The sequence below is a fragment of the Oxyura jamaicensis genome, chromosome 5, assembly GCF_011077185.1.
Source record: "Oxyura jamaicensis isolate SHBP4307 breed ruddy duck chromosome 5, BPBGC_Ojam_1.0, whole genome shotgun sequence".
Lineage (NCBI taxonomy): Eukaryota > Metazoa > Chordata > Aves > Anseriformes > Anatidae > Oxyura > Oxyura jamaicensis.
The window spans coordinates 5514897-5536142 of NC_048897.1; positions in this window are offsets into that span (position 1 = coordinate 5514897).

A 21246-nucleotide genomic window follows, 5' to 3' on the forward strand; every position below is an offset into this window, starting at 1 on the left:
GTAAGTTAGCAACAGTGTGCAAAGTTTCTTTCCTTCTCTGAGAATGGTCAAAAAAGATTGAAAAAAAAAAAAAAATCCAGTATATTTGAAATACTCCCTAAATTCTACTTGAAGGTAATGTATCAGATTTATTTTCCAGGAAACAAAGATTTTTTTCAACTTTACTCAAGTTTTAAGGTGACTTCTGCCAGCCTAAACAGCTCCTAAGCAAAACTGTAGTTTTTGTGTACATAGATAAAACTGAAAACTTTCCTTTCCAAAATATCAGCTGGGTGTGAAAAATGAAAGAGTAACCTTAACAACTGTGTATGCAAGGATCCAATATGCTTACAGAAGGGTGTCCTTAAAAATTCTCAAGTTTTCCGCTGTGAGCATAATTCGTCACTGGTGTGCATTTAAAGCCAGCCTCACCTCTCCATACAGTGAATTTTCTAGGCTGCCTAAGGATCTGAATTCAGAAATAGCAGCTTGAGCTGTGATTTCTTCTCTTGAAATGTGTTTGCTTTTCTATTGGAAAAGAAAGGAGTAAAAACTACCAGAAAATATAATATTAGAGAAAAAAATGTCATAATCATATTCATACCATCCAGTGTCCCTCACATATTATTTTTTCAGTCTAGTCTTAAGTCACCAAAGCATCTGAGTATGATCTATCCTCAGATGATTTTCCCTACTAGGCCACAATTAGGAAAAGAAACTGCATGGAACATCCATGCCCTCTGGATGAAATCACAAACATCAATGACTTACCACATAGCAGCCTGTACGTGTTTGACTAGTATCTGTATTCCTCTCCCTCTCAATGAAACAAATGACCCTCCCAATTATTTTCTTAGCTTCTGACTTGAACCCATCAACACTCAGTAACCAAGAGCCAAAAATACTCTGACTGTGAGTGAATGTTGTCAAAGCTGTCAGTCAATGACAAAAGGCACCATAGAAAAGTCCCAGGTACATAGTGCAATATAACCAGACAGAGTAAGTGGGGAGTGTAGTCATTCAAGAAGTCTTTTTGACACAGTGACCCATAGTTTCCATTTTCTAATGTAGTTTTAAATTTTTTTAAGTGTGTAGAGCTTATATCTCATCTTTAGGGAGCACAAGTAATTTCCAAAGTGTCTGTAGCACATGTAGCTTTCAGAGGCAAAAATGTTGAATGTTTGTCTTCTGCAATTCACACTGCAAATAGAAAAAAATCTGAAATCTCTGTAGGATAAAAATGGTTTCTTATATTCCCTTCCCCCACAGCATTTTTTCCCGGTAGGACATATATTGCTGTGCTTCACTGCTCACTGACACTTCCAAGGAAACTATGAATTCTAAGCACAGAAACGCAAATGTTCAGGAAACTGTGGATAGTGTATTCATGCCACACTGATTTCCTAGTAGTCCGGAGACTTCAAATCACTGCTCAGAAAATAGCTAAGTCTCCTTTTAATGCAAGTTATGAGATGAGGATTTGGCTGGGATTTAGCTGGGCAGTGAAGAGCCTGATCTGCAAATATGCAGATTTTAAATCTGTGGCAGGACTGTACTTCTACGTGTGCTTCGATGCTCCTTTTTTTTTTTATTTTTTTTCTTTCATTCTGTCACATTCTTTAACTAAAGAAAATGTAGCAAGAAAGTGTATATATCATCTTCATTATTTCTGTACTGTTATTTTTATGTGTTGAACACTAAATTCACTTTAACTTTTCCTATGTCCCATTATCAATTACTATTGTTCACATTGTATATGGAAGTGAACATCTGGAGTAATAACACTTGCCTTGCTGCCAATTTTCTGTCTGTTGGTAAAAAGTAGAGGTTGAAGTCAGGGAAAAAAGCTCTCCAAGACCACTGCAATTATGCCTCTTTGACCGTTTCTACAGTCTTATGACCCATTTACCAAGAATGGATCACTAGAAGTGAAGTAGCCTCTTTAAAAGATAAGTGAAAAGAAGCTTGAATTATGGCAAACAGTTTAATATTTACCAACTCTAAGGACACACCTTTAGAAGAAAATATGGTAAATACCCTTGAACACTTAAGTGCATAACTACCATGAAATTCTTCAGTGTAATATTTTAGGGAATGAGAATCACAGTTAAAGAAGGGAAAGATGTAAGAAGAAATGTACTCCAAATTGTACAAGAGTAGTCTCTTATTGGAAAAAGATCTCTTATTGCTGAATGGCAGTGTCTATGAAGAAGTAGTGAAAAGTTCATTGAGTTTCATATTAAAGAAAAGAAAAAGCCTTTAATAAAGTGCTCTGATTAATACAGTGAAAGAAATATGGATTTCATATAATCTAATATATTTCTAAACTTCAAACTTCTTAGAGGGTATAAATTAATTACAGAGATTCTACCTCAATTGTGCAAAATATTTTGTTTTGTTCTCTTCTGCAGGTTGTCAGTCAAAATATAGGGAATATTCTGAATTTTAAATAAGGATAAAATAAATACCCATTCTTTTATACTTGATAGTTCTTCAGTATCCCTTCATATCATTAGCCTGGAAGACAACAGGAAGATAAAAAGAAAAATAGCTCAACAATCTTAAGTTGTATAATGTTCTAATTTCTGAGAGAGTCAACTGACCATGAAAAGGCAAATTGCATTGAACTATTTCTACTACTTTCTGATGACAGTTATGTAAGAGTCACTAAAGCTCTTCTGAAAAACTGGGAAGCAGATCTTGAAATGTCAGCAGCTGCAATTTTACATACACTTGATGATCTTGAGCCTGCACTGGGGTAACATAGGGAAGTGTTGAAGTGTTTAGTTCAGAATTCTGCATACAGTTGCAGGAACATGTCCTGAAGGAGACTTTTGGATTAGTGAAGTCTTGTCTTTTCATAGCCTATGTTTGTTTACCCATGCTTAATCTATTTTTGGAGCAGCAATTCATTTGAAATTGCAAGAAATTTAACCTTAAGAAGCAGAAATCTCCTGGCCCTCCTAATTCTCCTTCTTTCCATTCTACTCTTTGCAAGTCATTGATGGTATTTCTGCCTTCCAACTACACAGCAAGTCTAACCTAATCAGAAAACAGCAATCTACCTTTCCTGTAGTGTCCATCTCCTGGAGAGTGGCTGTTCCCTACAGTCTGTCACTACTCCAGTGTAGTACATCCAGTTTCCAACAGTTAGCACACTCCATAGTCAAAAAAGTCCAATATTATCTCTATTCTTTCTTTCTTCTTTTCACCGGTGGTAGAAGTAATGTCCTCCTTCTCATCTTTCTGGTTTTCTTATGCCTTGTCTTACTTTACCAAGTTATCAAACTGGAATATAAGAGCACATGGAGAAAAGTAAATTTTGTTAGAGATCTGTGAAGTTGCAAGGTGGAATTTGGACTAATTTTTTCAAATATTTTAAACTTCCAGTTTACCTTATTCTGACTTACTAACTGCTTATTTTTTGCCTTCCAAGGTTAGGATGCATTCTTATAATATTTGTAGAAAGCAAGATGCTGTACTAAATACAGTGGACATGAAGGCATCTCATCTTTGGTAGTACATTCAAAGCTGTCATATAAAAAAAAAGCAGCTAAGCACTCAGATTGCCAACAGCTTTGCCTGCTCTGCAGGCAATAATATTTTGTGACAGGTGCTATCTTTAGGATACTTTGTCCTGGAAGCTCAAATAGCTCTCTGATTTCTTTGTAGGCAGCAATACTACTGTACATGACTTTAGTGAACTTATCTCTCTTGAGAAATATTACTGGAAATGAGAACAATTCTTGCTGTGATTGGAGAAGTTTGCAGAATACATGCAGTAGTCTAACTTCTCTGGTTGCACTTTGGCCCTAATTTATATTTAACACCTTTGAGCTTATTTTTAAATGGTTCTTTTAAAAGGTTTGGTAAAAATGGTTTGTATCAATTGGCTGTAACAGAAATATTCTCTTTAAAATCTATTTTCTTCTTTTTAAAACTTACATGTTTGAAACTTACATTTGGGTCACTTTTGTGTGTGTGTGTGCATATCTGTGTTTCTGTGTGTGAAGCACAGGCATGCATGGACATCCTAGCAAGCACACATCTTTATAGAAGCATTGTGTTAGAATCAGCCTTTAACTTCATACCGTAGAAGCAATGAAATAGCTCATTCCATTTGAAAGGCTTTTGAGATCTTTAGAGATAAGGAAGTAAAATATTTAATAGAATTACACAGATCCATGGCCTCAGTAATTGGCTTTTATTGCCATAAAACGATCCTTTTTCAAAACAGAGAAAGAGAGGGGGTAAAAGCCAAATGTATTACTGTCAGCCTCAGAAAGCCATTTTAGTTCAGCACAGAGCAATGATTATATATGAATAAACATGATGGGATTTTTTTAATATGTGAAAATGTGATATATAGAACAAGGGAACCTTGAATGATGTAAGGTGGGGATGTCATGGTTTACCTCTAGTAACCACATAGCCTCACATTAAATTACATAACCTTTTCCAGATTGAGTAAAGGCCTTATTAACACAATTAAAAACATAATTAATTTGTTAGTATTATAGAAAAGTTGTCATTTAAGACGTTATGCAGTATTTCTTAAAAATATTGATAGTGAACCTCCAATATGATACAAAAGAAAGTGCATATCATAGTTGTCATTTTAGTGGATTGAGGGAGGCAAATTAGAAAAAAAAATGTGGTATCTGATTGATTCTACTTTCACAGCTCTCTCCTTTCTGTGTGTTGTGGTTTAACCCGGCTGGCAGCTAAACACCACACAGCCGTTCGCTCACCCTCCCCCCTCCCTCTCTGGGATGGGGGAGAGAAACAGGAAAGTGAAGCCTGTGAGTTGAGATAAAGACAGTTTATTAAGATAGAAAATAATAATGATAATAATAATAATATGTACAAACAAGTGATGCACAATGCAATTGCTCACCACCCGCTGACCGATGCCCAGCCCAACCCTGAGCAGCCGACCCCCCCACCCCGGCTAGCCACCCCTATATATTGTTCAGCATGACGTCAGATGGTATGGAATACCCCTTTGGCCAGTTTGGGTCAGCTGTCCTGGGTCTGTCCCCTCCCAGCTCTTGCTGCACCCCCAGCCTGCCCGCTGGCAGGACAGAGTGAGAAGCTGAAAAGTCCTTGGCTTAGTATAAGCATTGCTCTGCAGCAATTAAAACATCAGCATGTTATCAGCACTCTTCTCATCCCAATCCAAAACATAGCACCCTACCAGCTACTAGGAGGAAAAATAACTGTCCTAACTGAAACCAGGACACTGTGTAAACTGATCTTTAAAGCAACATACTCCTTTGCTTTTACAGACAGCAGACAGCAAATTTACAAGTATACTGGCAAAAAGACAGAAATATCAGACTGGATACATTCAGATAATATCCTTTCAGAGGATCAAAAAATATATATAATTGAAAGGGAGCACTCCTAATATATTGTCAGGTCCAATTACAGCTGCTGCTATTTCAGAGTGTGATTTATAGCCTTGATAAGCACTTAAATTGCTTGATAAAAGCTGACATCAACATAGCTGCAACAGCAATGTTTTCTTTTTGATTGTCCCTCATCCTCATGTTGCTACAAAATATAATACGTTTTCGCTTTTTTCTTTTTCATATGATTGTGAATGCCTCCTCCTCATTTTTTTTTCATTATTTTTTTCATTTTCATTCTTTCACTTTTCTATTTATGTAGCAAATATATCTCTATTTCTATTGGCATAAGTATTCCATAAATATTAACATTGCCAGAGAATGGTATTTTTCAGCAATGTACATGAACAGAACTCCTTAACAAAACAAACCAGTAAGTCTGCTTTTCTCTTTGCTACCAATGCTATTATTTAGGGAGCTAGAAATAGGGCACTACAAGTTTGGCCCCTTCAGTTTTGTCAGATTATGTAATAAGGAAGTAATAAGTGCTACCATATGTGATGAGGAACCAAGACAGAAGCACAGCTATTGTAATTCCTTAAAATGATACGGCAAGTAGAAGGTACCTCCTACTTCACATTGCCATTGCTTTCTGTGGTTGAGAAGTAATACTAAGAGTTATATGCTGATATGATTGCGTAGCTCTGAGTTAAAGGCCAGGAGCATTCAAGTGGTATGTGTGAAGAACGGGTTAATAGCAGAAGGAGGTGTATCCACAGTATGAAAGAAGAGAATGGACATGTCAACACTTGAGCTGGCAAGTTGCATCACATGGAAGTTACAAAAAAAACCATGGAAATCAATGGGAAATCAATATTTCTAACTAGAAGTGATATCCATGCTATGAGGCAGATGAATCCAGGATGATCAATGGGTGTTTCTGCCCATGATCTGAAGAGTTGCTCTGAGCAAGAAAGTTGACCATTCACCTGGTATTTCTTGTCCTTGGAGATTTTACATTTACTTTTCCTTCCTCTGTCTTCTGTGTTTGTATTTACTACTTTCATAATCATGGAAAACTTTGAAGGCTTGAGTCAGCAGCAACACATAATCACTGGTTGTTGAGAAAATGCATAAATGCATAAGTATTTATATGAATAAAGATATGAGCAAAATTATGGTCTTTCCTGACCTGTTACATGCAGTTCTTTAGATATTTTTCTTAATCTGTTGGAATACTGTAATTATATTATAGATTAGACTAAAGTATCAGCACTGCATATGCTATTTTAGAAAGTTCTTACATATTGCTAAAATCCTTTTTAGTCTTAAGCCAAAATAATTGCCTGCTCCTACAGTGTTGCGTTAAGGGGTGTAGCCGAGGAACCGTTACGGGTCCGGTCGGATTCAGGGTACTGAACTATCACAATCACAGATTCACCTGTAACACATTAACCAATATGGGTCTGCTTGGATTCAGAGCTCTGAACGAGCACAGTCACAGATTGACCAATAATGTATAACCGCCCTTACTGTAGTTGCATTCAATAAGAAATATCATGGCTAGGAACAATGCAGTTAAGTGCAATTTATTACAGCATCAGGTACACAGGTTCTTTGGATTGCCGGTGATAATTTATTGTCCGCAAAAGCAAGGTAGCATGCATGAAATACACAGGTGTGCAGCCTGAAAATTAACACCTTAAAAGACACAAAGACTCTATAGAGGTTTCTAAGTTCAAAGACTCTATAGAGGTTTCTGCCTGGAGACACACAGTATAACCAAGTGTTCAAATCTCACCCAAAGGTGTCCCACTGGGGTGGGGGGGGGGGGGGGGGGGAGGGAAGAGAGGCTCATCCCATCGACTGATCCTGGGGGTCAGGAGGTCCTCGGAATGGTGTATTCCCTCATGATGGTACCTCCCTTGACTGTGGTAGTATCTTCCCTGACAATGGTATCTTCCCCAACATCCCCTCTCTCTTAGGCCAATTTATATTATTTTCTGTCTTTTAGGTGGGGCTTGAGTGACTCTAGTCAAGCATATCTTAGTTATGATTGGTGAAAAGTTTTCCTGTCTCTGTTTAAAGATATAGGCTCTGAGAAATTCAGAGCATGTGCTCATTGAGGGGTGGTTGCACCTTGGAGGTGGGTAGCTTTTGGAGGTGTGTTTTGGTATTATAATGATATTATAATGAGCAAAAGTATACTAGAGTACAGCATTTGTCAAAACATGACAGGTCGTTGGCTCAGGGTAGCAAAAAGTGCAGCTTATCGGTCTCGGTGTGCACAAGAACAATCGAGCCCCCACCTGGTCACAGAGCCTAGCCGTGGTGTCTCCACTCCACTCTATGCTCCGTACTGTTCCTTAGAGGCAGCACACCAGGTTCCCCCAGTGTGATAGCATCTAGGGTTGGAAGCCTAGGGAACGTTCAGGTAATGCAGCTACACCCTATCCTGAAAGCCTCTTTAATGCTATACATTTTCTTTAAAATGTGAATGTTAGCTTTATTTTCCTAGTTACTTTAGGCAATTGCACTACACAAGGTTTGGTAATTTCTAAATGTGTTCACTTTAGAAGATGAAATTATACTAAACTGCTTCAGGTATGTCTCATGCATGTGGGTACAATTCTGGATTTGGCTTTTGAAATATCTTTTCATGTCTTTTCAATTTCTAATGACTATTTACCTGGGTAGGTATCCCCCTAAATGAGTAGACAGCATGGACTTAACTGAGGTCAGCCTGGATTCCATTTACTATAATTTAAATTAATATCCTATCAAAATTTTAATTTTATCAGCATAGATTTAGCCTATATTTTAGGGTAAATGTCCTAGCTAACTAAGATCTGTCTTCTAAAATAAAATGTTTTTTACAGTTCTTTATTCTGTTGCACTTAATGCTAAAAAAAACAAAAAACAACAACAAAAAAAAACATAGAAATATATCTAATCCTCAGAGATACATTTCAGCCATGAAGATTAGATGAGGGTTTTATAACCTGCTAGAATTTATCCTTTTTTTCTGCCATTAGTAGTGCTGGTAAAAGGCTATTTTTCACCCGGTGACCTTTTTAATCATAGAATCATAGTATCATTCAAGTTGGAAAAGACCTCTAAGATCTAGTCCAATCTTTAACCTAGTACTGACAAGTCCACCATTAGACCATGCTACTAAGTTCCAAATCTACGCATTTCTTGAAGATCTCCTGGAATGGTGACTCATCACTTCCCTGAGCATCTTATTCCAATGCCACACAACCCTTTCAGTAATAATTTTCTCCTGATATCCAACCTAAACCTCCCCTGACACAACATGAGGCCATTTCCCCTCGTCTTATCCCTTGGAAAGTGATACGGTCACAAATTATAGGTCACAAACAGTTCTGACATTGTAGACCTTCCCAAAACACCCAACATGTGGTAAAATGTTCAAGCATTTAGAAAGTGTTTGGGGCTCCAGCATGAGTTACTTGCTGATGTCACAACAGAAAGCAGTTGATTATGTCATAGAACCCCACTCCCACCAATGATATAATTGCACTGCGAGTGTGACCTTGCTGAATTCCAGTACAGTGAGATGCAATGACGAAATACAGTCCCTTGCAAGGCTTGTATAACATAACTTCTTAGTTCTGTTGCATAAATTTCCATTTTCATGGCTCGGGAATTCTCATGGCTCACTGAGTTCTCTGTTTCTTATTCTGTCATGTCATGTTTCAGTCATGATATTATTTATCTTCCTCATAACATAATTTATGTTTTGTTGATGGTTCTGGACAGTAATTTCCTGTCAGCTCATCCTTCTTTTTTCTTGATTGTACTAGTCTTGTTTCTATCTACTCTTTCTTCACGGATTAGATTTTTCAAATCTTAATCCTGTTTATCTCCTCCAAACAATTACTCCATTTTATTGATAAAGATTTTGAAAGGTAAAGCCCAAAGCTCACTATAATACTTCACATGAAACCTACTTAGTATTGCATGGAAAAGCGTAATTACCTGGTTTATTTTGTGAGTGATGTTACTGTTACCATATCCCATTACAGTATTTTGCTTTCTTTTTTTTTTTTTCCATCCACAATCCCATTTTAGACTTAAGAAATTTATCATGTGCTATGATCTTCGGTTTTTCATAAGACTGCATGTTAGTAAATTGTTTTCTTTTTTCTTCTCTCTCTCTCTGTTTTAAATTCATACTTATTTAAAACTATTTCCATCAAAGATAAAATAAGAAATACCTGGTTAAGAATCCTAGATTTAGAATACTGCCTGAGGATCAGAGCACAAAGATGAGTACAAGGTAAGATTTGGAGTTGAATTCAGTAGTATTAAAATCCTAACAATGATTTCATTTCTCATTTGTTCTGTCATTTGGCTCCTTGTCTGATTCCAAACTCTCCCCACTCTTTCTTCTTTTTAATTTTATTTGTAATACAAATACCAAGAGATGGCTGAAACTCAAAGAATTGAAATCTAACTTTTCTGGTGTCAGTTATATGGAAGAAAATTGAATTCCTTTACTCCTCTCTGGTCTTCATTTCCTACTGCCTATTATTGAGCAACTTTCTTACTAGAATTTCTCTGGGTTTTGAACTAGACATATGCACAGAGTATGGGGGTAGTTTAAAATGAGTAGTATGTATTGATACAAACATACTTGTTTCACAAAGTTGTAGTCATTCTCTTATAATAAAGTAATGCTCCATTGCATACAGTAACCAGAACTGAAATGTGGCAGATTTTTGAAATACTTACCTCCTGGTAGCCTTTCCATGAATTTGCCGAGTTATGTAATTTTTTCCCCTAAGTTAATCTCGTTTTTCAGTTAGTCATCACTGCTGTACTGAAACAAAAGAGGGACAAATTTGCCTCTGGCCATCTTACCTCTCTATGTCAAAACTGTAAATTTTGCCAGTTAATGGTGTTGAGGTACTTATCCAATTCATATGCAAAGACTATGAAAAATCCAGCAGTGTAAGATGCACTCCCTTGATGATTCTTGTGTGTACAACCATGTTATCCAGCCTCCCAAAAGAAACATTTCTTTTTATGAGATTTCAGCAACAGATGTTTTGGGCCAGAGTTGTTTGGATCTAAGCTCAGAAGTTTAGAAGGCAATTTATGGTAGGGAAACTTCCTCAGTTTCAGAAATTTCAGATTTGCAACCTGGAGGTACATTGAATTCAAAGCAATGTGAATATAAAAAGCACTGGCAAATCTCCTTCTCTATGGAAGGCTGGCTGTGAGTGAAAGAAAAAGGTGTTCAATCAGAAACGGAATCTCATAGCAACAAAATCATAGAATCATAAAATCATTTAGGTTGGAAAAGACCTTCAAGATCTTTAAGTCAAACCATCAACCTGACCTACCCGTCCCATCACTAAATCATGTCCCTAAGTGCCACATCCATGTCTCCTAAATACCTCTAGAGATGGGGACTCCGTCACTTCCCTGTACAGCCTGTTCCAATGTTTGACCACCCTCTATGTGGAAAAATAACCTGACAGGCTCAAAAGCTCTGTTGTATCCCTGTCCCTTTATAGGAATGTATCTGGGTACAGGATGTTCGGAGCACTACATACTGATAGGTCTCAGAGACCAACCAGAGGGTTGGTTAGACCAGCAGGATGTGGAGTGACACAGGAGTGTGTACGGCCAAAGTTAAACATAAGCCTCTGTTAGGGTTGATAATAAAAAGAGAGAGGAAGTCATGGTCTCTTTGTATCTAATAGATTTTTTTCATTGACTTCATGAAGTCAAAATTACACTTAGATTTCTATAATATGGACTATTCTTTCAGGAATGTAATATATTTCCAAAATATATTTTCATAGATTATATTATAATACACACACATATATATAATATATTTTATATATTTCATATTATAGTTTATATAATAAACTATATATTATATATATTATAAAGAAAAAAAAATAGGTACTTTTGTTCTTCTTCAGGCATCCATATTTTTCTTTGTTAGCAGGGCTCCATCAATTGTACAGTTGTTTTCAATATAAGGTAATGCTGATCTCTACAAAAAGCTGTAGCAAACTTCTCCTCTCCTTCCCCAGCACCTCAATTTAACCGTAGGATTAGGATTAGTAAGATTTAATCCTTGGTGGTTCTGAGGGTTAAATTTAGATAGTTTGGGTTTCTGCCCATCACCTGGAGGTCAGAGCTGCATTAAAAGCAACTACTGACATCCAGAGGTGGCTTCAACATTGCACTGGGGGGCAATCAGCACGGTGTACATAACAGCCCAATTTGCCCTCTGCCACGCTTCTCACATACTCTTTTTAAAACCTTCTTTCACAGATCTTAGTTTTGCAAATATTTCTGTATGCACCAAGTGTTGTTCTGGTGAGTAATGGGAGGCACGGTGTTATCTTGTTCACAGGATTGGGTCATATCCGTTAGCACAGGACAAAAATGACTGAATGTCAGGGAGGCAGGCTATGGAGTGGCCTTTCAATGAATGTGTGTCTTCATAATGCAATCTATCTAAAAGACAGCTATAGTGTTAGCTGAGCAGATAATAATGGCCAAAATCTTTATATTTTACATCTGAAAAGATTATGAAGGACAGGAAAGTTTAAGATATCATTTTATTGTTTACAAATAGTTTATTTTTTGACAAAAAATAAAATAAAATAAAATAAAATAAAATAAAATAAAATAAAATAAAATAAAATAAAGGCATTTTACCAGTGTGAAAGGCTTCAACATTCCATACTGAAAAGCTTGATAGGGAAAAGATAAAAAGAAAATCAAATAAATTAAGAAAATGGTGTTCAGTTAGAAATAACACAGTTAAAAACACAAGATATTTTGGAAATATGAAATAGCTTTCCAGTGTTTGATAGCATTATTTTTATATTTCTTCTAGTCACAATGGAAAAAAAAAAAAAAAAAAAATTCTCCTAGATATGTGTAACTCTTGAAATATATATTACACAGGAGGACAAAATCAAAGTCACCGTGGTACAAAACAGCTGGGAGCAAGTAAAGCCTTTTAACAAAGTTAACCTAAGACTCATTTTTAAAAAAAATGCAACTGCTAACCTCACCGTTAAGATTTTTCCTACAAAAATATCCACCTGACAAGGGATGGATAGCAACTTATTACTACTTCTCCTGATCTGCTCAGAACTCAAAACTGGTTCAAACTGCACGTGTAGTTATTCAATGCAAAATGATTCTTTTTCCTTCTTCCTCTTTTCTCATGCCTTATTGATACTTGATTGTTTACACATCCTGTCTTCTCTTCAAGCCTATAAAAACCTCATAGCCAGGAATTTATATTTGCTTCGTGTCTAGTGAAATCTTCCTGATCTAGTTAATGCTTCTGGTCACTGCAGAAAAATAAAAGATAAATAATAAATAATTGTTTTATTCGTACGGATAATTGCATGACAGCAAAGGGAAAGTATTAACTGCAATACCCCCCATCCATAAGATGAATGCTTTAAATCTCTCTATTTTAATTCTTCTTGAAATGACAGAAAAATGTCAAGACAGGAAATAGACGAATGAGTAGTAAATCAGGAGGAAGGCTAAGAGGGAAGATGCAACCTCAAATTAACCATTTTAAATTCTACTTATTTTTGATTTAGCATGACCTTTAAATCTGTTAATAAAATGACAGTATCTCTGAGAGTGTTGATGTTAGTTTAATATCCCTTATGACAGTAAAAAATGAACTGAGGCTATGGGCTATGTCATTTGCTGGTGAATTAGATAAATCTTAAAGTTTATTTTCTGACTGTATACTTAGCTTTTGCAGCTACCCCTAAGACATTAATCTATCGAAAAGGAGAAGATATCATCTGTCAGGAGAAACATGTCATAAATATTTTGATAAAGTATTTATAATCCTCAAAAACAGATGGCTGTTCCATAAAGATTGCCAGCTGAGAAGGTTTGCTGACAGAAACATGTTAAACAACTACTTTTTAATTTTATTTTATTTTATTTTATTGAGAAAAGGGCTTGCACCACAAAATCAGATGCATTCTTCTATTAATCAATCACAGCTGGGTGATTTTTGACAGCTGGAGCATGCTAGACCTAATTTGATTGTCTTGAACTTTTTCTGATTAATAAATTCTGCGTAAGGGGAAACTTGATGGAGACAGTATAAAAGCAGATCACTTGCACAAAGTATAGGTGGGATGAAGGGGAAGAAAATAATTTGACATGTGCAGATAAAGGAAAATCTATGGGACTGTGTTCATACATACAAAAATTAGTTCTGTTTTTTCTGAGATGCTAATAAGACAGCATTTACACTCTCAGGTATAAATTCCCCCAAAGAATACATGTTGAATAAGCAGGGTATTTTATATGAGATTTCACATAAGCTTTGAATCTTTTCTCTATGTATTAAGAACCTTTTTGATGGAAAGCAAGAGGAACATATGGCAAGGCAAGGCTCAGTATAAAATGTCATATCACTGCATTCATTCCCATGATCAACAAGATCATGTAGTCAAGAGCACAGAAAGATACTGAGAAAGTGAGAAACATAAATCAGAAGAACAGTAACTGACAGATATTCTCTTCCTTGTGTGATACTCAATAGTGAAAGTCTTGCCATTTGAGAATATTGGTGTTTCCACAGCTAAACAGTCTCAGATGTCACCTTGGAAGATCCCCACATTTGTCTTTGCCACTAATCTCCCTAAGGTGTTTGTTGACGTTTCTGGGTGGATTGGAGACCATTCTACTGCTGAATATTGATGAATTATATAAAACAAACAAACAAACATACAAACAAACAAAATAACCAGAAGTACTTTGTCCACATTGGTAACTTCCATGATACATTGCACTGTTGCTGTTAATTTTGGTCAAGCAATGTTATAATTGGAAAACTTTTAATTATTGCATCACTGAAGATGAACTGGACTATAACGCTAACATTCAAGCAGGAAAGACATTCAGAACTGTAATAAGATGTGTTGGTACCTAAGTCTCGTCTCCCTGCCCCTTAAAAGTCTGAGGCACTTTCATTCTTTCACTATGAGAGAGAGGAAAGGTAAATGTAGTAAACCAACTTCTCTTGGTAAACCAACTTATCTTGATATAGTTGTGGTCATGCCTGAGACTGTTGCTTTGAAGAAGATTGGTAAAATAAATTCCACTCTGTTTCAGAAACAAATTTTCTCTGAGCCTTGATGGGACTGTCTTGTGTATGACTGAAGAGCTCTGTGCTCATAGGAGAATAAATTTTACCAAATATTGCATAACTATAGAACAGTTTTGCTTTTTAGATCAGAAATGAATGCAACTAACAAAGAATAGCCAAATACTTCAGGGAGATTTCTTTGCCAAGCAATCTCTAAATGCAGTAAAGACAATACTATTTTTGGTTTTGGAAAAGAAAAAAAAGTGGTCCTACAAAATTGCTTGTGGTTGATAGATCTTGAAAACATTTTAAATGTTGGTGATTTTTTGACTAATCAAAAATATGACTAAGGTTTGAGACTATTCAAATGACTGTTGTTGTGGAAAGAAACACATGTTTTAGAAAACATTAGTAAAACCATTAAGATTACTTATCTTTCTTGCTTCCTGCAGGGTATCTTTTAGCTGCAGCATGATAAATATTTGAAGTTCCTAATTACAAAATAATGGAATTATTTTAATTAATATTATCTCATGAAAAATGAACTTAACTAAAAGGTATTCATGGCCCTCAGTAATGTTAGAGAAGCAGGCATTCTTCAGTTCCCATTCTTAATTTCTACTTCTCTCAGTATGCAACAATGATTTTTTCTCACGTTATGTGTGTGGGATTCTTCCTGATTTTTGCAACTCAGAAAATTCAAAGATTACTAAGTCAGATTTAAAGTATTATTGCCTCCTGGCACTTCTACATTTAGAAACAAACCTGGAAAGCATTGAATATTGTTACATGTAAAAATGAAGCTCCTGAAGCATTTGAAGTCAAAGCTCAGTTTGATCCATTACTGTATTAGGCTAAAGTGCAAATATTCAGGGAAAAAAGTATTAGCTATATATATTCATAATTCTTTACTTTGTCTCCATCATTTAAGATAAACCCTCAGGGGAGTCAGTTATTTGAACACATTAGCAAGCTAATGCCATAGGCAAGAGTTACAGTATTACCCAATGGAGCTCATCCTGCTCCCAGGGAAGTTAAAAGGTATTTCGACATGAGCTCCCATAGAAACAGTAGCCAGTACAATATTTGAGATTCCTGCAATAAACTGAGGAAAAATGCAAAACCCACTGCTGCATGCTTGCCAAGTCTCTTACAAATATAGCAGATAAATCTTAAGAGCTGCTTTATATACTCAAATATTTACACAAAGGTAGTCTATTGTTTCTATAGAAGTTGATTGAAAATAAATTATTTGAGGCACATAAAAGAACTCTAGTCCCCCCCCAAAAGAAATAAAACCATGATTTTCTGTATTAGAAATGCATGGAACTGATATGAATGGACTTAGGTTAGCATAAGACCGTATCTGTTGTTATGAAATACTAGCATGTCAAGACCTTGATTGATTCATTGTCAAGAAGTTTTGTATTTTTTGGCATTTTTTACTATTGATATATAGAACTCTGTGTCCTATTAACTCCATGTTTGTGTTATACTGAAAGCTCATTTAAAGCTGTGCAAAGTCTTTGAAGCATTGGAAGGATGCTCTAAGTAAAGAAGAAAGGGGAATAATGTCTGTGATGTGGGAGTTTTGCCTTTCATTCACCTGTGTTTTTTCTTGTTGTAAACATCTTTCCCATTATCACAATACCATTTTACCTTGCCTTCAGTTTTCACAACTCCGTATCATCCCTGAGTCTGAGTGATGGATGGCCTGTACATGGTGCTTAGTGAGTGCTGTGCATTTTACACAGGTCATGTCAATTAAGACCATGATGATTACAATATTTGACGCTTACAATGAACTTAGTATATAGGAAACATGAAATTAAGATAGCAAAATACCTACCTGCATACCAGTATTCAACAAAGGAACAGGAAGTCATGTTATTCTCATGGATTTTAGTTTCTACTGCCTTCTTAAAGCAAGGATATTTAGTACAATTTATTGGAACTCACTGCTTTAAAATTATTTTTTACGCTCAATTATGATTTTATTCTCTGCTTATCTAGCAATCTCTAGATATAGAGAATTTTTCTTTTCTTTTTGGTCTCTGTAAATATGTGATGATTCAATGTATGAGTAATGCTTTTACTATGTTTTTGGCATGATAATGTCTAATTTCTGAATCACTCATTTAATTAAGATAGGCCCTAGGATAAATTAATTATATGAACACACTAGTATCTAGCTGCCTTAGGTAAGGATTATAGACACAAATTTGATCCTATTGTAGTCAGAGAGAGTTTGAGCTTGAGCCTGAATTCAGAGTTACATGTTGTTATAAGAGAAAACACAAATATACATTAGTAATCTCTGTGTTTTGCTAGTGTATTCCAAAGAGGAGTGAAACTAATGCTTGATTGTCTTCACACCTTAATATCCTATTTTACAAGTGTAAGTGGGAAATGATCAAGGATAATAATAAAAAATAACAATAATTAAAAAAAAAAAAAAACATACTGCATCAGATATATGATGTAGGGATGGTTGAGAGATTAAATAGCAGTAAATCAGTGGGCTGAGTACTCTTACTTTCATTTTAATAAGCATGTGAAAGTAAAATGTAGTGGGTAAGTTTATCCCAAATGTGCACTAAGAGGCGGAGATTTTCCAATCAGACTTTGGGAATCATAAATGCAGTTGTTTGCATTTTGTTTGTTCTTTAGCTTATAGCATAAATTGAGTGATCCTTTATCTTGTCTCAATGCAATTCAGTTTTACTTTCCCTGATGCCCAAACAGTCAGTCATGACCAATAAGCAACACGTTTCCCAAAAAACACCACATGAATTAAGATACTACTCCTAAGATTTTTGTATTTTGTAGTCCTAAATGGTAGTAATAGAGAAATTCAAGAAAAAATCAAGAAAATTCAGAACTTACTAAATTGATTCAAAGTTCATTTGAACCACCTACTGAGATAACATACAATGTTGCAACAATGGCTATTAATGAAATTATATAAATGACTGTATCTGATGTTTGGTCAATACTCTTTACTCTTGGAAAACTTAAAATCCATCTACAGTGAATTTGTTATTAATTTGATTTTTAATTTAATAATGAAAACTGTTGTTACTATTGTTATTATAGCCTTGAAGACAGTCTCAGATATCTTTTGGTTGTCTTTTCACAGTTTTACTGTTTACTGTTTACTTTTGGTCTAGTATTTTGTTCTTAATTACTTGAAAAAGAGAACACCTCCATGGCAGAACTCATTCTCAAAGCTGAGTTCAACTTTCTGAATGAGTGATAGAGAAAATATTAAAACTTCAGTAATTATTGTTAATGACTTAACGTTCTAACATAATTTTTTAATTTTTATTTCTTGAATAACAGACTTATTTTATCTTTACTCATCAAAACTATAATGGCAATTGAAGTCCTGAAGATTAAACAAGAGATTTTCTTAATCTCTTTAATTAATCCCATTATTTCTACAAATACCCTACCTAATTTTAAATTATTAATACCTTCTCTTTTTATTCTTCAGATCTCATAAGCTGTTACTGTCCATCTTATAGTTTTAACCATGCTAATTTATACTTAGTTATCACTTTTCCTTCCCCAGGTTTGTTTTGGTAGAATTAAAAAAAAAAAAAAAAAAGAGCAATATATAGAGCACAGTCACTGATTGCCTTCCAAGTAAATATGTATCATCATTAGTATGGCTTATGAAAAATAAATAGGTGTATATGGAGGGAGGTGATTTATATTAATAGATTAATGCACAGAGCTGTAAAAAGCAGTAACAAGATGAAATTAAGAACAAGAAATTATGGGATGAATGTCAAGAAAATATATGGTCATAGCAAGGCATGTGTTCGTATGCAGACAGAATTGCTGTACGCTATCATTTGAATCTACTGACAGTGCAGCAGAATAGTATTAAATAATATGTTGTGCAGAGTAACTTTATTGACAGAGGAAGATAACACAAGGGACAGGCCATTCAGTTCTCTTATCTATGCAGTTCATTACCCGAAAATGAGTAATTGTCTCACAGCACAAGACTTCTAATCCACATACCAGGTTCAAACCATCTCTGTTTTAAGCAGCAATAATTTAACAGAATGTTTCTTAAGCAAAAATTTATCTCTTCATCTTAAATGATTAAAAATAATCAAAATTATAGTTCAAGCATAATTCAGCTGTAATAGTAATGCCAACAAAGACATCTTGAATTGTAAGCAAATCCTGTTAAACAAGGATGTATTTACCTCGGATTAAAATGGGATATAATACATAACAATGACTCTAGGAGATGATGCACTATTTCAGACAAATGCCAACAAACAAAGATATGATCTTATTGCTACATATAATGTATATCAGATGAGGTAGTGAATATTACACCTTTCCACCAAGTGCAATTCTTTAAATATTCTTTTTTATTCCTGCATTGGAGGTGGACAAATTACAACATTACTCTTTAGAAAAGCCTGCTACCACTGTTAGGGAAAAATATTTCCTGTAGCCAGCTGGCATCTAGTACAAAGCTGTATGAGTGCGTACTCTTTCTTCCTTTGGAGTATGAGAGAGTATAATAGTGTTCAGGCACTATTTAACTCATTTAAAGTTTTTGTTGTTGTTGTTTTTGTTTTGTTTTGTTTTGTTTTCTTTATGACTCAGGTGCCCTCTTTTAGTTAAAAATAATCACAGAGAAATAACAATTTCAAAGATTTAGAAAAACGATCTGATATTCAGACAGCCTCTGGTAACAACTCTTGCCTGTGCCTTGCATGTGCCTGTGTGAGTGAGGATTAGAATGGAAAAACTCTCTGTTATGACGGTTCTATATTGGCAGGAAAGTATGTGGTATTAACAATAAAGGTGTTTTTTTTTTTTTTTTTTTTTTTTTTTCTTCTCTTCTGCAGTTATAGAGAGAAATATGCATGTTTTTTTCTTTGGTAAGAAGAGAGTTTTCTTAAATGTGTTTCCTCTGTAGAACAACTCAGCAATCCATGTATAAGTAACCAGACAATGCAAGAGAGAGGGTTAATTTTTTTGGATGAAAGGAAGTTTTATAAGTAGGTTTAAGGAAATGCACTCCACTTGGGAAAATAATAATAATAATAATAATAAAGACCCAAGCCAGAAACCTAAAGATTGGGCAAAAAATTGACTTGCACATGTGAAATATTACCATGATATTACTACTAGCCACACAGATGAAAAAGTGCCTCAGGCTGATTGGTAAACTGAGCGCACCTAGAACTCACAGGAGGACTGATTGTGGGTGCTTGGCTTTTACCATTCAGTATATAAGTAGCATGGAAATTTTACCTTTTTAAGATAAACTGATCTGAAAAGCTGTTATAGATCATCATTTTATTTGTAGGAACCAAAATTTCCCAAAGTCTGGTTAGCAGACAGAGCAGTTTTCAGTGTTCTCATTTGCTCATGTGTTTTTCAGCCCTGGCAGTAAAAGCAGTGGTTTCACAGAAGCCCCAGTATTCACCCTCAGCGACTGTCCTCTTAAAGAGGAGTGGTAGTTTATCCAAGGCACTAAAATGTTCTGTTCTGTGATGCTCCCCAGTGAATATGTTACATCACAAATGCGGTTATTATTTAAACCACACATTGCTTTTAACAAGGCAATGTTCTTAGGGAGAAGCAATATTTCACTATATTTTCTGAGATATTTAAAAGAAAAAAAAAAAAAAAAAAAAACAGGTTTTCAGGCACACATGCCCTTCTTCGGATTTATAGCAATTATATTTGTGATAGCCACCTTCAAGAAGGAGCAGATAAGCACTTGGAACAACAAAAGAAAAAATATGATAGATAATGCACTCTGCAAAACTTTCCCAAACTGCAAAAGGCCAAGTAGCCTCTACCCCTGACACATGCTCTCAGGTCTCAGGGTCGAGTTAGAAGACCTTTCCCACAAACAGCTGGGACAATGCAAAGCACTGACCACAAGTTCGCCAATACCCTGACATTTCAGCTAGTCAAGGGGTGAGCCTGTTATTTTTTAAAACTCCTGCAGTGACAGTATCACTTGGTGCTTCTTCCACTGTGAGCTGAGCCAGTTATGGTGGTAAAACAAAGCCAGAGCCTGATTTCTCAGCTTTTTGTATTAGTGTGTTAAATCCAGAAAAAGCAGAAAATTAGGCGGTTTGTGCAGACAACCACCAGGAACTCTGTGAGCCTTTTTGTGCATTACTGACTTCCCCAGTAATGGTCTTCTATTAATGTAGTTAATTTGATCAAAATTAGATAAGCCCATCTTACTGAGACTTTATGTGTGAATGTTGGTTTCATGTAAATTATCTATCTGTATAAACCCCTAATACTTCTCTGTGCATTGCTATCTTTCCAGATCTTTGCATAGTAATTGTTTGATTGATACTAATGGTATCTACAGTCAAACAACTGTAATGTAACTTATATGAAATACTTCTAACCTATTTACTTGGTAATCTTAACACCAGCCTGGGGGTACTCAGTATTTTGTCTTGAATAAGCTCTGTAAATTCCTTATATGCTTGTATAATATCCCAGGAAAAAGGTTTCGTTATTCAGTATTTTCTGTCTTTCAATCCCGAAATGGTTCTCCCCTTCCTTTTCTTGGAAATCTACCCAGTCTATTTGCAATGATTTTCTACTTTAATTTTAAGCTGGAATGGAAAATGACTTGCATCTGTAGCAGAAGCCAAAATTGCAACAACTAAGACTACTGTGTCATATGAAAGCAGATTAATTTTAGATGAGTTTCTAGTGAATGCAAACCCACCTAGAATAAAAGGGAAGGGTTGTATAATCAACAGTGGAAAT